A 15487-nucleotide genomic window follows, 5' to 3' on the forward strand; every position below is an offset into this window, starting at 1 on the left:
ACTACCCTACAATCAAGTAATTCACACTACTGAGTATTTACCCAAAGAATACAGAAAAACTAACTCAAAGGAATACACGCACTGCTATTTTTATAGCAGCCTTATTTTCAAGAGACAAATTTTGGAAGCAGCCCAAGTGTCCATCAACTGATGAATAGATAAACAAGATGTGGTATCTATATAATGGAATACGACTCAGCCAGAAAAAAGAATTTGCATTTGCATTTGCAACAACATGAATGGAGCTGGAGAATACAATGCGAAGAGAAATAAGTCAGTCACAGAAAGACAAAAAGACAAATACCGTATGATTTCACTCATATGTTGAATTTAGGAAACAAAACAACTGAGCAAAGGGGGAGAAACAAGAGAGAGAGGCAAACCAAGAAACAGATTCTTAACTACAGAGAACAAACTGACGGTCACCAGAGGGGAGGTCGGCGGGGGATGGGGAAAACGGGTTATGGGGATTAGGGATGCACTTGTTGTGATGAGCACGGGGTGATTAAAATAAAAACTTACAGGGGCACCTGAGTGGCTCAGTCGGTTGAGCGTCCGACTTTGGCTCAGGTCATGATCTCACAGCTCGTGAGTTCGAGCCCCGCGTCGGGCTCTGTGCTGACAGCTCAGAGCCTGGAGCCTGCTTCGGATTCTGTGTCTCCCTCTCTCTCTGCCCCTAACCCACTTGCACCCTGTCTCTGTCTCTGTCAAAAATAAATAAACATTAAAAAAGTAAATAAATAAAATAAAAACTTACATAACTTATATAAGTTGTATTACTACAAACTTATATATATATGTTCATTTATATATAACTTATATGTATGCACAGACACATACATATGCCAGTTAGACATGCATGTAGGCATGTGCTTGTATGCTATTACATCCGACTACATTCCAAAAATAGGCTTAGAAAGTAGCTTATTTACATATATCAATACAACAAAATAAAAATTTTAAAACAAGGAAATGAGGACTAAGTGGGGGGAAGAAAGGTAGGAAGCCATGTTGAAATAAAGGACAAGATCAGTACCCAAAATATGTAACATGGATTTCCATACCATTATTAGTGGCCCAGAAATCTGCTTGAGCATCCTGGTGATAAGGGCAAAGAGGCAACTGTAAACCAGTTACCAATTTCGTGGTGTTAGATATAAACAAAACGACTGCTTAAGAAAGCACAACTTTTATTAGCGATAGGCTATACAAAATTACAACCTCCTTGGGACGCCTGGGTGGCTCAGTTGGTTAAGCATCCGACTCCTGGCTTCGGCTCAGGTCATGATCTCACAGTTCAGGGGTTCGAGCCTTGCATCTGGCTCTGTGCTGACGGGGCGGAGCCTGCTTCGGATTCTCTGTCTCCCTCTGTCTCTGCCCCTCCCTGCTCTAGCTCGCGCGCTCTCTCTCTCTCTCAAAAATAAATAATATAAATAAACGTTAAAAAGGTAATCTAAAATCACAGGCTCTCTTCAGTAAAAATCATAGCAAGTTTATACAATGGATTCCACACAATGTCCCTCGTTGCAGGTTAAGGGAAGTTCAACACAAGCAAATCCGTAAGTGGCCAAAGAAAACGGTGCCGTTCTCTAAGAGTCTGGTTTTATCTAAGGAAAAATGTAAGACGATCTAGTCCAGCCTTTCTCTAAAGGGTAGACAATGGAATACCGTTCCTGGAGAGGTTCTGCCCACAAGGATTCTGTGGTCAGGAAAAGTTGGGAAAACTCATCCGTGTCTTCTTCTTGGAACTTCACAATGAACACTGGCTTTATAAAGGCTCTGAGAAGTCCTGCAGTAAAGAAACCCAGCATTTTCCAAGCTTCTTTGACCGCTGTTGTGCAAGAACCTAGCCACAGCGTCCAAGTGGCACCTAGGTTCACTGCTCCTACTATGTGCTTTTTCTTTCTCATAAGAGCGTAGGTATTAGCAGATTGCTGTTCTCAAACAAGTTATGCCGAAATCTCTCTCCTTTGTCTTTTCTTGAAAGGACTGAGGAAGGAAAGAAAGTAGTATCTGCAAACCTTCTGCTTAAAGCACCTTTGTTTAAAGTCCTTTTTACTTGTCCTTTGTTATAGGTAGGACTCAAAAAAAAAAAAAAAAGATTGGGGAGAAATGTGTCCTCCCAAATTGCAACTAAGGCAGAAGACAGGGGTGCCCGAATGTCACCAAAAGCCCACCGTTTCTGCCCCTGAGAAAATACAAAGGGGTCAGTACATACCTCTCCCTTGTCTCCGTAAGCCAGATTGCTAACTGAGCAATGCTCACTCGGTAAACTCGAGGTGCACCTTCAGCAGATGGCCGGGAGCAGCAAGGGCAACAACTGTTTGTTTTGGCATTGCGTGTGGAGACAGAGAAAGGGTGTGTGTCGCCCGCTGTCCAGTTCCTGTCTCTTGGTACGCTAGCATTTCCATCTCAAAAGAATCAAAGTGTGATCTAGTTCAAAAAGGGAAAGCATGTCTCATTTTGGCAGGGCCACAGAACGATCCCAGAGTCTCTTCCTCACAAAGCTCTTGTTAGTATCCTACTTAATATTCCACGGAACACACTGCAGAAAACTGATTAAACGGATGGAGGGGCTGCAGAGCCTTTTGGCCAATGCTTCTCAAACTAGGTTCCGTGGAGCACTAGTGGTTCTCGCGGTGTCTCAGGGGCTGCAAGAGAGCAGTGAAGAGACCCTCGGCACGCAGATCGCTGAGCCCGCAAACCCTAGTTAACCATGGCAGTTTCTCTCTTATCTACCTAATCGTGTGTTTGGCAGGGAGGTGGGGGGCGGGGGAAGTTGGGGGACTGGGGGATGGGGAGCGTCTGTTACTTAAAATTAGAAAATGTTTGAGAACCACCGCTTTAAACAAAGCACCACATATATTCTCACAGCTGAGATTCTGATAAGAATTAAAAAGCAAAACCGTTTTAGTTGTGCTCGCAGCAAGAACCTGGGGACAGAAATTTAACTTTTTTTTTTTTTTTTAATCAAAAGCAGAGCCACGGAAAAACATACAATAAACAAAAGAAAATATTTGCGGCCATATAATTAACAAAGAGTTAATATTCTTAATTTATAAAATGACCCTACACATTAATAAGAAAAAGACCAACAACCCAGTAGAAGCATGGGCCAAGGCTACAGAATTCACAGAGGCAGAAATGCAAATGGCCAATAAACATATGAAAAGATTCTCAGGCTCACTTGTCAGGGAAATGCAAATGAGAACAATGAGGTACTATTTTTTACCCATCAGATTGGCAAAAATGGAAAATATGTGTAACATCCAGAGCTGGCAAGGGTGGAAGGAATCCAGTTCTCTCAAACACCATCAGGGGAGAGGCGGTAAATTATTACAGCGTCGTGGAAAATCAACTGTTGGTATTTTTGAAAATTTAAACTGTGGCCTGGCACTCTCACTTCTGGGAATATATCCACCAGAAATGAAAATGCCAGTCTATAAAGGCACAAATATAGGAAGAAGTTCACTGAAGCAGCGTTCGTGGAAACAATCTGAACGTACACGTACATTAATAGGACGATAGTTGAACAAATCACGATGTATTTATATTAAGGAATACAGTGTAGCTATTAAAAATTATAAAATAAAATTATACATATTGACTGGGAGGTACGCCTGCAATACTTTGCTAGACAGAGTAAAAGCAAGTGTGATCTTATTTTCATTAAAAAAAAATAAAACAAAGAGACCAAAAAAAAAAAAAAAAAGTCACACCCTCTAAGTAGGTTTGTATATGTTTTTATTAATACAGGAAACAGTAGGGAAACATTCATAGCGAATTGTTAACAGTGATTGCATCAGGGAGCTGCATTGGAGAGGTGCAGAGAGACTATTAATTCTATTTTAGATGCCTCTCTGTTGTTTGGATTGTTACAAAAGATACGTATTACCTTCATAATTCAAAGGATCCGGATTTTTAAAAAGCAGAATTAGGAAAGAGAATTCAAAGCAAATCAAATTACTTTGAGAATCACCGGAAGGCAGGGTGGGGCTGGCCTCCTGGTATGGAATTTTAAAGCACTGAACCAACCCAAGGGGTGTTCAGCTAATATAAAACACCCCAGCTATGCATGAGGGTGGACTGAAGGCGAGCCTTTTAATAGGGCCAAGATCTTCCCTGAGAAATAGTCCTGAGTCTTCTCTAATACACATGGAAAGATTAAATGAGGCCTCCAAAGTAATACGCTACAGTACAGGGGTCAGCAAATTTTTTCTGTAGGAGATTAAACAGTGCATATGCTAGGGTTCCTCGGCCATCCTACCTCTGTCACACTCCTCAGCTCTGTTGTTTTAGTGTATCAACAGCCATAGACAATCCGTACATGGATGTATATGAATGTGGCTGTGTCCCAATAAAACTTTATTTATAAAACAGGCAGTGGGCTGTATTGGACCCAGGGGCTAATAGTTTGCTGACCTCTGCTATAGGCCACGGGCATGATTATCTTTTAAAAGGAAACTTTTTCATTGAAGTAGGAATAATATGCGTGCTATGGAAGTATACAAATCTGGTGAGTTTTTACAAAGTGAACACAACACGTCATAGTTACCACCCAGATTAAGATGTAGAACATTACCGATTCCCCCAAAGTGTTCCTCGTGCCCCTCCCAGTTATCCCCATCCCCTGTCACCAAAGATAGTCACTAATTTTGCTTTCATCCTCATAATGTGTTTTGCTTGGCTGTAAATCTAATGTAAATGGAGTCCTATAGCACTTTCTTTCACTCACTGACCTGTGAGCGAGATCCCTCCATGCTATTGTGTGGGTTTGTCCAAAGTCATTGCTATGTATGTTCCATATATACAGTTGCAATTATAACATTGTAAGAATATGCCACACTTTATGCATCTGTTCTACTGTTGATGATATTTGGGTTGTGTCCAATTTGGGGCTTGTTATATAGATTGAAACTCTGTGCCCCTCTAAAACTCGTATGTTCAAACCTCGTCCCCAGTGTGATGGTATTAGGAGTTGTGGCCCTTGGGAAGTGATTAGGTCAAGAGGGTGGAGCCCTTATGAATGGGATTAGCGCCCTTGTAAGATAACCCCTACAGAGATCCCTGTCCCTTCCATTGGGGAGGGCACAGCAATAAGATGGTCATCTAGGAACCAGGAGGCGGGTCCTCACCAGACACTGAACCTAGCAGGACCCCAAGCTTGGACTTCCCAGTCTCTGGAACTATAAGAAATCGATCTGGTTTTTTTTTTATGAGCAAATCAGTCTGCGGTACTCTGTTATAGCAGCCTGAACGAACTAAGATAGATGGCTATCACAAATAATACAAGAACATTCTCGGCCATGTCTTCTAGTACCCATATTTCCACTCCACAATTGGGCATATTCATAGAGTATATGTACTACATTCAGCTTTCGTAAACACTGCTAAATAATTTTCCCAAGTGTCTGTGGTAATTTGCACTCCTATCTTCAGTATGGGAGGGTTCCAGCCGCTCCAAGCATTGTCAACACACTGGCATGGACAGGATTCTTTTTTGGTAATTCCAGCCAGTCTTGTAGGTGTCTGTGTAAAATTCATATACAGTAAAGTTCAAAAGTCTTAGGTGCTCACCTAAAAATGTTTTACATATATACAATTCTCATTGTGGTTTGGATTGCATTCCCTTAATCACTAATGATGTTGACGCTCTTTTGATCGGCTTATTGGCCATTTGGATTTCTCTTTTGTGAAAAGCTTATCCATGTGTTTTGTTCATTAAAAAAAAAAAAAACTGGGTTGTTTGTCTTTTCCTTATTGCTTTACAGGAGTTCTTGAAATATTCTGAATGTGAGTCCTTCTCTTAGTATCTTTATTCCAACTATCTCCTCCTACTCTGTGGTTTTCATTTTCATTGTCTTAATGGAGTTTTTTGACGAACAGAGTTCTAATAATGTCCAGTTGGTCAATTATTTTCTTTATGGTTACGTGTGTGTGTGTGTATGCGTGTGTGTGTGTGTCCTGTTTCAGAAATATTTGCTCAAGAAAAACTGTTTCTGTACTCACAACACTTTATTTTTTGATTTTTAAATATTTTTTATTTATTTCTGAGAGAGAGACAGAGTGAGTGGGAGAGGAGCAGAGGGAGAGGGAGACACAGAATCCGAAGCAGGCTCCAGTCTCTCAGCTGTCAGCACAGAGCCCGATGCGGGGCTCAAACCCATGAGCTGGGAGATCATGACCTGAACCGAAGTCAGACGCTTAACCGACTGAACCACCCAGGCGCCCCATGTACTCACAACACTTCTGACACCAAATGTGGGGGGGGTTCCCCCCCCCCCATTCCAACCAACCCTCCAACTTTTGGGGCACCAACTGGGTGTCCTGTAATTCACTTCTGACACTAACTACACACAGTATCAGATCCAAGTTAAGGGCTCCATTCCACAAGAAGTTACCCCCTCTGATGCCTGTCACAAGTAAATGGGTGCCCAGGATACCCACACTTCTGAGTTGGCTACAAAGTCAGGAGTTGCCACAACACTGCCACTTGGGTCTGGGCCACCAGATGAAGAGGTACATAGGGCAAGACCTAGAAGTGTCCCACGCGTATGAGCTTCTGTCCCCATGGAGCCACTCTCCAGAACATGGGTGCATTCACCACCTCAGAAGCTCTCCAAGCCCACCATCTAGGGATTTTTATGGAGCCTTCATCATATAGGCATAACTGACTTTTAACTCAGTCTGTGGCTCTGCTCCTCTCCCCAGAGGAAGGGGTGGGGGGAGGGGACTCAAAGTTCTAAGCCTCTAATCCTGGTTTAATCTTTCTGGTGACCAGCCCCCATCCTGGAGCTATTCAGGAGCCCACCAAGAGTCGGCCTCCTTAGAAGATGCTCCTATCACCCAGGAAATTCCAAGGGATTTAAGAGCTCTGTGTGAAACGATCATATCACACCCATCACTCAGGAAATCATAAGGGATTTAGGAGATTTGTGTCAGGAACCAGACAGCAGAGACCAATATATATTTCTTATCCTGTCACATTTGCCTATCCTCATGTCATGAAGATATTCTTCTATGCTATCCTCTAGAAGCTTTATTGCTTGCCTTTGCGTATTTGAGGCCACAACTATCTTGATAATCTCAACCGGGAAGGTTTACAAGTAGGCATTACCCATTGCAATGTTTTCAGTCCCTTGTAGTCCTCTAGAACCTTGCCATTTACCATCAAGAGGTGGAGTCTGCTTCTCCTTCCTTTCAACTGGGGCTGGACCCTGCGACTGCTCCGAGCAACAGAAGGCAGAAGTGACAGCAACAGGTAACAGACTGCCAGGGACAGGTAACAGAAAGTGATATGGCTTCCACCTGGCTTGCTCACTCTCCCTCTCTCAGGACACCTGCTTTGGTGCCTCAACCACCGTGTAAGAAGTCCAGCTGCTCTGAAGCCACCACGTTGGAGAGACTTTGTGCAGAGACCATGCTGAGATATCATGTACACCCAAGGAGCCCAGCTGTTCCAGCCCTCAGCTGTATAAGCCTTCCCAATCCAGATGAGCACGAAGGAGCTTTCCAGAGGCCCCCCACTCCAGCCACCTAAGAAACTGGAACTAGAACTGCCTGGCCAAGCTGCTTCTGAATCCCTAACTTACAGAAACCACGAAGGGTAATTACTGCCCATTGCTTTAAGTCACGGTGGTTAGGATTCACTTGTTACGCAGCAGTGGATAACGGGAACTGGAAGAAGGAAGGTACCCATCTTTCCAGGCTCTCCCTTAGCATTAGTCTCACTGGGAGAACCATACCCTGTGGACCGGGGTAGGCTGGGTTCTACCCCCACTGCTTACCTTAGAGGTATGTCTTCAACCACCTAAGCCTTTGACCTTCCTTTTTCAAGCCTCGTTTTAATCTACTCAGTGTCTATGCAAATGGAAGGGCACATTCATAAAAAGGGAAGACCCCTGGAGATCAAACAGATGGGAAAGATGAGAGAAGTCTCCCTTGGAGACTCTTGAAGAGTAGCGAAGTCTTGGTGTTCATCCAGAGATTAGCTGGGGATTACTTCCCGAGTGGCGGTCAGAAAGAAAAGACACACAGTGGGGCTGGGGGAACCCTTACCCCATCCACGAGACAAAATGAGATCGGTTCACAAAGAGATCTGTCATCCAGCTTCCGGTTCCGGCCATCTAACAGCTCAGATTAGAGAAAAGTTTCCACCCAAGGAGGCCCCGGCCCGGATCTGACCTGGCCTCTCTGATCCAGCCCCAAGGGAAGTGGCTCATTCTGCTTCCTGGAGGCTTCAGTGGAGCAGGCAAATCAGGGTGGCTGATGAATTAACAGGACTGCACTTTGCACCTTTTAAAAACTTGCTTGATATGCTAATGATGGCAATAACCCCTACCTCTATCCACATATTACTTACCTGTCTACCTGTTTATCCCCCCCCCCCTCACTCCCCCGCCCCAACCCCACATACAGGCTACAGGTGATCACAGACCTGGGTCATCTGGTTCCTGGCATCTCCCCTGCACCTAGCCCAGTGGCTGGCACAGAGCAAGGCTCTCAACTATTCCCTCAATGAAGGGATGAATGAAGGGATGAATGGAGTTTGTGAATAAATGACAATGGCGACCCTTGATAAATACCCACTCCAGGCGGCACTATCCACTGTTTCATGTTCCTCTCCAGCTTCCCTTGAGAAAGGAGTGGTTTTCTTGGTCTTATGGAGGTTAGGAAACTTGCTCACAAATCTCAGAGTCACTAAGTGGCAGAATCGGGTTTCAAACCCAGCCCATCTGACTCATATGACTGTGCTCTCTGATGACACTAAGTGTGCTCTAGGACACCAACACGCCTGGGGGAAGACCGCCCACCCTTTTTCCTTTCTTGACACAAGAGTGTTTTCATAAGGGCCTCGGAGACCAGAGACCCGAGCTCCTCCAGAGCTAGCTCCGTGCAGTTCTGCTGGTGTAGACCAGGCTTTGCAGTCTCACATAGAGGCTACGCTTGGGCCGGGGGTTCCATCCCACATCTGTGGCCTGGGAACTCGGGGAAAGGGCAATTAAATTAAAGAGGTCACAGAAAAAGGAGGAGGGTGGGACACTGGTGGCCAAATACAGAAAGGGCAGATTTCAATTTGCATAATAATTTTGTTAGCAACAATGGGCATCCAGGACATCTATTTAAAGGCTGTAATGTTAATTTAATGGGAAAAAAGCTAATACAATTCCCCCAGAATTTTTCAATTAAATTAATGTGATGGGCTTTAATGGATAGCTTAAGTAGAGAGCGCGAATAGGAAAAATATTGCATAAATTATACATACATTTATATACACCATGCTGCCTGTGTATATAATCTCTCTGCTCTAAGGTTTTGACCTTATGCTTAAATCTGGTAACCAGTTATAAATCTGGCAACCAGTTATAACTCTATTTCAATTAAAGTGACCCTTTTATCATCCAAAGAAGGGGAAGGCTCCTCCCTGTTCAGTCTCTGCACACCCCTTCCCTCAACAACACCCCAGCCGATTCGGGTCTTAAAGAAACAGACGATTCACGGAACAATAAGCCACAAGGATGCACATGTGCACAAAACGTCAATGATACCAGAAGTCTAGCAATGCAAAACTCTGTTCCTTGATCCCGGCCCCCTACAGATATCTAATGGAACAGTAAGTAAAATGGACTGAGTTTCAAGGGCCCCTTTTTTTCTGGAGCAAGTATCCATCCATGTACATATTTCATTCAGCAAGTGTTTCCTGAACACCTACTAAAAGCTGGGCACTGACCCAGGTGCTTCCAGGAATATTGGAGTGAACAATCAGACACGACCCCTTCGTCATGAAAAATCCTGGATACATTCAGGTGAGCTCTTCGTGCTTCCGTTTTATCACTTGTAAAATAAAGATAATGATTGTGGTAGCCCTAAGTCAGCGTCCAGGAGGGCCTCCGATATTCTCACCACCTGGTGTTCACACCTTTGTGTAGGACTCTCTCCCCTTGAATAGTGTAACCTGTAGAATGTTGCAGAAATGGAGGAGTATGGCTGCTAAGGCAAGGTCATAGAAGACACTGCAGCCCCTTTCTGCTTGCTTGCTCTCCCTCTCTCTCTTTCTCTCTCTGGGTTCATCAGCTCTAAGGAAAGTCAGCCACTGTGTTGTGAGGATACTCAAGGAGCCCTGCGGGCAGGTCCACATGGTGAGGGATGGAGGCGTCCTGCCATTGGCCAGCATCGTGTTGCCAACAGCCACTGACAGAGTCACCTTGCACCAGATCTTCCAGCCCCAGCCAAGCCTTCAAGTAAGACCGCAGCTCAGCCAACATCTCAACTCATGAGAGATCCAAAGGCGGAACCACTCGCTAAGTCATTCTCAGATTCCTGACCCACAGACACTGTGTGAAAAAATAAATGGTTATTGCTGCTTTGAGCTTCTAAGCGTCAGAGTGATCTGTAATGTACCAATAAACAGCAGACCCAATATTCTCCCTGTGCAGCTGGCCTTGGGTGGAAATGTGATAGAGGTAAAGTGGGACCCCCCCTTTAGGGCCCATACCTGCTTCAGGGCCACCTTTGTGTATCCTGAGCCCCCTCCCTAGGGCCTCACTCTCCAGCTCCTTTGCCTAAGCGTTTAGCTGATGCATAGGCTCAAGGATTATTATGACCGCTCTCAGAGGTACTGTCATTTTAATTAAGGTCTTTTGAAAATCAAAAAGGATTTCAGACCCAAAGAAATGAAAGTCTCCAGGTGAAATCTTGGGGAACAGAGGACCTGTTAGGTGATGGGAACATTCAGGGGTCCTTCAATCACATCTCCCAGGGGCCCATGCTTTTTACTCAATTCCAGCAGCCAAAACAGAAAGGGCACGCGAGTGCTAACACTGACTCATTTCCAGTTTTTAGCATCAATCTTTGTTTCCATAGGCTATTTTTCCTCCCTCATAGGCTATTACAGTTCACGAATTGCTGATAGAGAAAATAAAACGCTAAGTGAGGTTTCCATTGATTAAACTCCAAAACGGATCAGCAGTGAACATCAGTGAAGTCCTAGCCAGTCCGTGGAGACAGCTGTGAATTTGCAGGGAGCCCTGGGTTTGAATCTTGGCTCAGCCACTTACTGGCTGCACGAGCTGAGTGAGTCCACCAACCTCACCATCTGAGCCTCATTTTCTCTTCCATGAAGTGGGGATATTAATAGCTGTCTCACGAGGGTAGAAGAGAGCCTGGCACGTAGCAAGAGCTGCACGCACGCTCGTGGCTGTTTGTATACGGCGCCCCATGGAGAGTGTGGCAGAGGCAGTGGGAATGAGCCTTTCTGCTCAGCATCCAGCAAACTATTTAACTGAACCTCAGAAGAGCTGAAGCCTAAGGGAGATGATGGATCTACAGGCGTGATGTGAGCGCTCTCTGTCCAGCGAGCCGGACTCCAGAGGGCCACCGCACTGTCAGTAACCACTGCTTGCCAGCACAGGTGGGCCCTCGGGGATGCTTCTCAGCAGGGTTTCCCTCTGACACTAACTGCTTAGGTGGCCCCTTTCCCAGGAGGCATGAGGACAAGAGCAAGGGAATAAGGAAGCCAGAACTCCTTAGGGGAAGAGTGCAATGCTTTCCCTGGTGGGATCAACTCCCATCTGAATTGGGGGCAGGCTAAGAGCTTGAGTCTCCAAGAGCACATTTAGGGAAGTCATGATACACTGCCTCCAGAGCATCATACCCAGGTCTCTTGGGTTCTCCTGGCTTGTAAAAGCCAGGGTAAGAGAGCTGCCTCTATCCACAGAGCCGGAAGGATGTGACTTGAGGGTAACCCCAGCCATCTTCACTACCGTGGGGATAAAGTCTGTCTGCAGGAAGAGAGAGAGGGGCACACAACTCCTACTTCTTAACCGTTTCCTTCTCTTTCTGAACAGACACCTGGCCCCTTCTCCTCTGTAGCATGGTTTGTCACTGTCCTCAATGATAAGCAGCAGAATCAGAATGGAATTCACTAGGCAAGTGAGCATTAACTCCCCTGCATTATAAAAGAAAGTGAGTAGGTTGTGTGACAGAAATCAGATAGCCAGACAATGAAAGAATCAGTGAGCTATGTCTGCCCTTGATAGTAGTGGCTCTTTGCATAGGAGACTATGACTGAGTGGTGATCACAATAGCATCAACTCATCCGTCCACCCATGTCTTTATCCATCAATTCATCTACCTTCCATCCATCTATCTACCCATGCAACCACCCATCCATCAATCCATCAATCTACTATTCCATCTACTCATTTATCCACCCATTCATGCAACTATCCACCCACCTATCCATCCATCCATCCATCCATCCATCCATCCATCCATCCATATATGCATGCATCCAATCATCCAACCATCCAACCATCCATCCATCCATCCCTCCCTCCCTCCCTCCTTCCCTCCATCCAATCATTCACTCATTCATTCAGCAAAATTTTACAGTGTACTTACCATATCCTTGGCCTTATGAGAGATTCCCAATTCAATGGACATTTATTAAGAGACTACTTGTTACCTGCAGTGCTAGATGCTGGTTTGCCAAGGGGAATAAGCCAAGGTCCCAGAAGGAGTTTACAGCCTGGTTGTGGGTGAGGGATAGAAAAGTAAACATCCGGGGCGCCTGGGTGGCGCAGTCGGTTAGGCGTCCGACTTCAGCCAGGTCACGATCTCGCGGTCTGTGAGTTCGAGCCCCGCGTCGGGCTCTGGGCTGATGGCTCAGAGCCTGGAGCCTGTTTCCGATTCTGTGTCTCCCTCTCTCTGCCCCTCCCCCGTTCATGCTCTGTCTCTCTCTGTCCCAAAAATAAATAAACGTTGAAAAAAAAAAAAAAAAAGAAAAAGAAAAGTAAACATCCAGTAGTGTGAGGGAAGGATTACAGAAACCCAGAGGAAGCCAAACCGTCCGTGGCTCAAAATGGCCCCCTGCAGCGGGGAGGGGCTGTCTAAAGCCTTGCAGTCTTCTCACCCAGTCACCACTGTATGCACCTGCAGAGTTGGAGAGGAATCAGTGAAGGGGGAACAGAGCTAACTCACTGCAGTGGACGCATGTATTTCAACTGACCTTCGAGTGGACCCGGCGCTCCCCCGTTTTCAGTTGTTACGGTTCGGGTGGAGTTGACCCCACTCACTGCTCCAGGTCAGGCCAAGCAGAGAACCAAAAACTTCTGGCTATAGGCATGGGTTCTGGGACGTGGCCAGCAAGCCGTCCTTGGGACGCTGACTGGAGCCTGGGGAAAGGGCAGGCTCTCCCACGAATGCTGATGAGGCAGGCCCCATGCTTCCGGCCATGTGGCGAGTGTGCTTGGGGATGACGCCAACGCACAGAGAAACAAGACGGAGGGCAGGGGAGAGAGATGGCTCAGGGATCCTGGACCTAGCTGTGCCTCTCCGGATACATGAGCCAAGAGATCCCTCTGCAGTGGTTTCTGTCACCTACAACCCAGAGTCCCCAAGGACACCCTTGGGGACATTCAGAAATAGGACCCCGTGTGTCTAGGAGCAGGGATTGATCTGCCGGGTGACTCTGCTTGCGTGTTGGGAGGTAATGAGTGGCAGCACGGGACGGACGGAGGAGCTGACGGACGCCCTCCTGATCACCAGCCAGTCAGCCGTGGCCTCACATACAAAGAGCAGCTCCTACAAGGACAGACAGGGTTCACAGACCGTCTCCTCCAGGAGAGAGCCGACCTGGATTTTAGTGTCAGCCCTACCTGTGCTATGTGATCTTGGGCTAATGACCGTCTCTCTCTGGGCGTCAGACGCTTCAACCGTAAAGTGAAGATATTTCGTGGGATCCGCATTTCTTGACGCCTAATCAGTGCAACAGTAGGGTTGTTGGTTTGTCTGTTTTTAATGAAATGGAAAGAACTATTCACATACGTGTGTGTGCTTAGGAGTTGTCGAGTTGAATTATGCCGTCCCCCCGAAAGATATACTGAAGTCTTCCCAATAACTCAGAAGGTTTCCTTATTTGGAAATAGAATAATTGTAATTAGCTCACTTAGGATGAGGTCATGCTGGAGCAGAGCGGACCTTTTATCCAACACGGTTTGGATAGAGCGTTCTTGTAAGAACACGGCCACGTGAAGACAGACACACAGGGACGAGGTCGTGTGGTGATGGAGACAGAGGCAGGAGGGATGTAGCTGCAAGCCAAGGAATGCCTAAGACTCTGCCGGAGACTTCCAGAAGCTGGAAGGAGCAAGGAAGGATTCTTCCCTCGAGCCTTCAGAGAGAACAAGGCCTTGCTGACCAACACCTCTAGCCTCCAGACCTGTGAACACTTAGCTTTCAGTTGTTTCAAACCACCCCGTTTGTGGTACTTTGCTATGGCAGCCCTAGGGAATGAATAAAGGAGGCAAGGACATGTGCTAATTCTGTTTACCGTGTCCCCTCCGAGATGTGCCGTGCACACGCTTGCATTAAAGGCTCTAAAGAGGCCCTCCGGTAAAGGCTCTAGTCCTCGAGTGAAGACGCATTCAGATGGGTCTAAGTCGGCACCTCTGAGGCCTCTGTGATGACTTCTAAGATCTGATCTCTGTGAACTGTTCCATCTGAGACCTGGTGGGATGTTCTTCAGCTAATTGTCTCAGAGGGAGAAGACATGGGAGGCAGGAAATGTGGGTGGGTGTGGTCAAACTTTTAGACTTCATATATATATATATATATATATATATATATATATATATACACACACACACACACACACACACTTTTTTTTTTCTTAAGAACACACATATGTGGTCTATGGGGCGCCTGGGTGGCTCCGTCGGTTAAGCATCCAACTCTTGATTCCGGCTCAGGTCATGATCTTGTTCATGGTCATGAGATCGAGCCCCACCCTGGGCTCCATGCTGACTGTGGAGCCTGCTTGGGATTTTCTCTCTCCCTCTCTCTCTCTGCCCCTCCCTGGCTCTCGCTCTCTCTTTCTCAAAATAGATAAATAAACATAAAAAAAAGGAAAAGAATACACGTATGCGGTCTAAAAATATTCAGACAGTAAAAGAGCCGTGTAGTGAAAATAAATCTCTCTTCCGCACCTCTCCCTCAGGCCTTCACAAGGCACAGCCCCCACTCTCTTATGTGTTCCTCCAGAGATAATGCTGTGCATACACAAGCACAGAGATAGATACGCCCCTTGTTTTCCATAAATGGCGGTCTACTATATTTATTGTTTTCCACAATGCTTTTTTTTTTTTTTTCCTTTTAAACTCAACATATCTTAAAGATTTCTGTATCAGCAGATACCGATCAGGGTTCTGCAATCCGGGCACTATTGACATTTTGGGCTGCATAATTCTTTGCGGGGAAGGGGTGCTGTGCTGTGCATTAGTACCCCTCCCCCCTCAACTGTGACAACTGAATGTCCCTAGGCATTGCCAAATGCCGGCGGGGGGGGGGGGCCGGAAGGGGGGGAGGTTGCCCTGAGTGAGGACTACTGATATACATCTAACTCATTCTTCTGAAGGGCTGTCTGGTCTTCCATGGTGTAATTTACTTAACCAATCCCTTGTCGGTGGCCACTTAAAGTCGTTTCCAG

Source organism: Leopardus geoffroyi, chromosome D3 (genome assembly GCF_018350155.1).
Source record: "Leopardus geoffroyi isolate Oge1 chromosome D3, O.geoffroyi_Oge1_pat1.0, whole genome shotgun sequence".
Lineage (NCBI taxonomy): Eukaryota > Metazoa > Chordata > Mammalia > Carnivora > Felidae > Leopardus > Leopardus geoffroyi.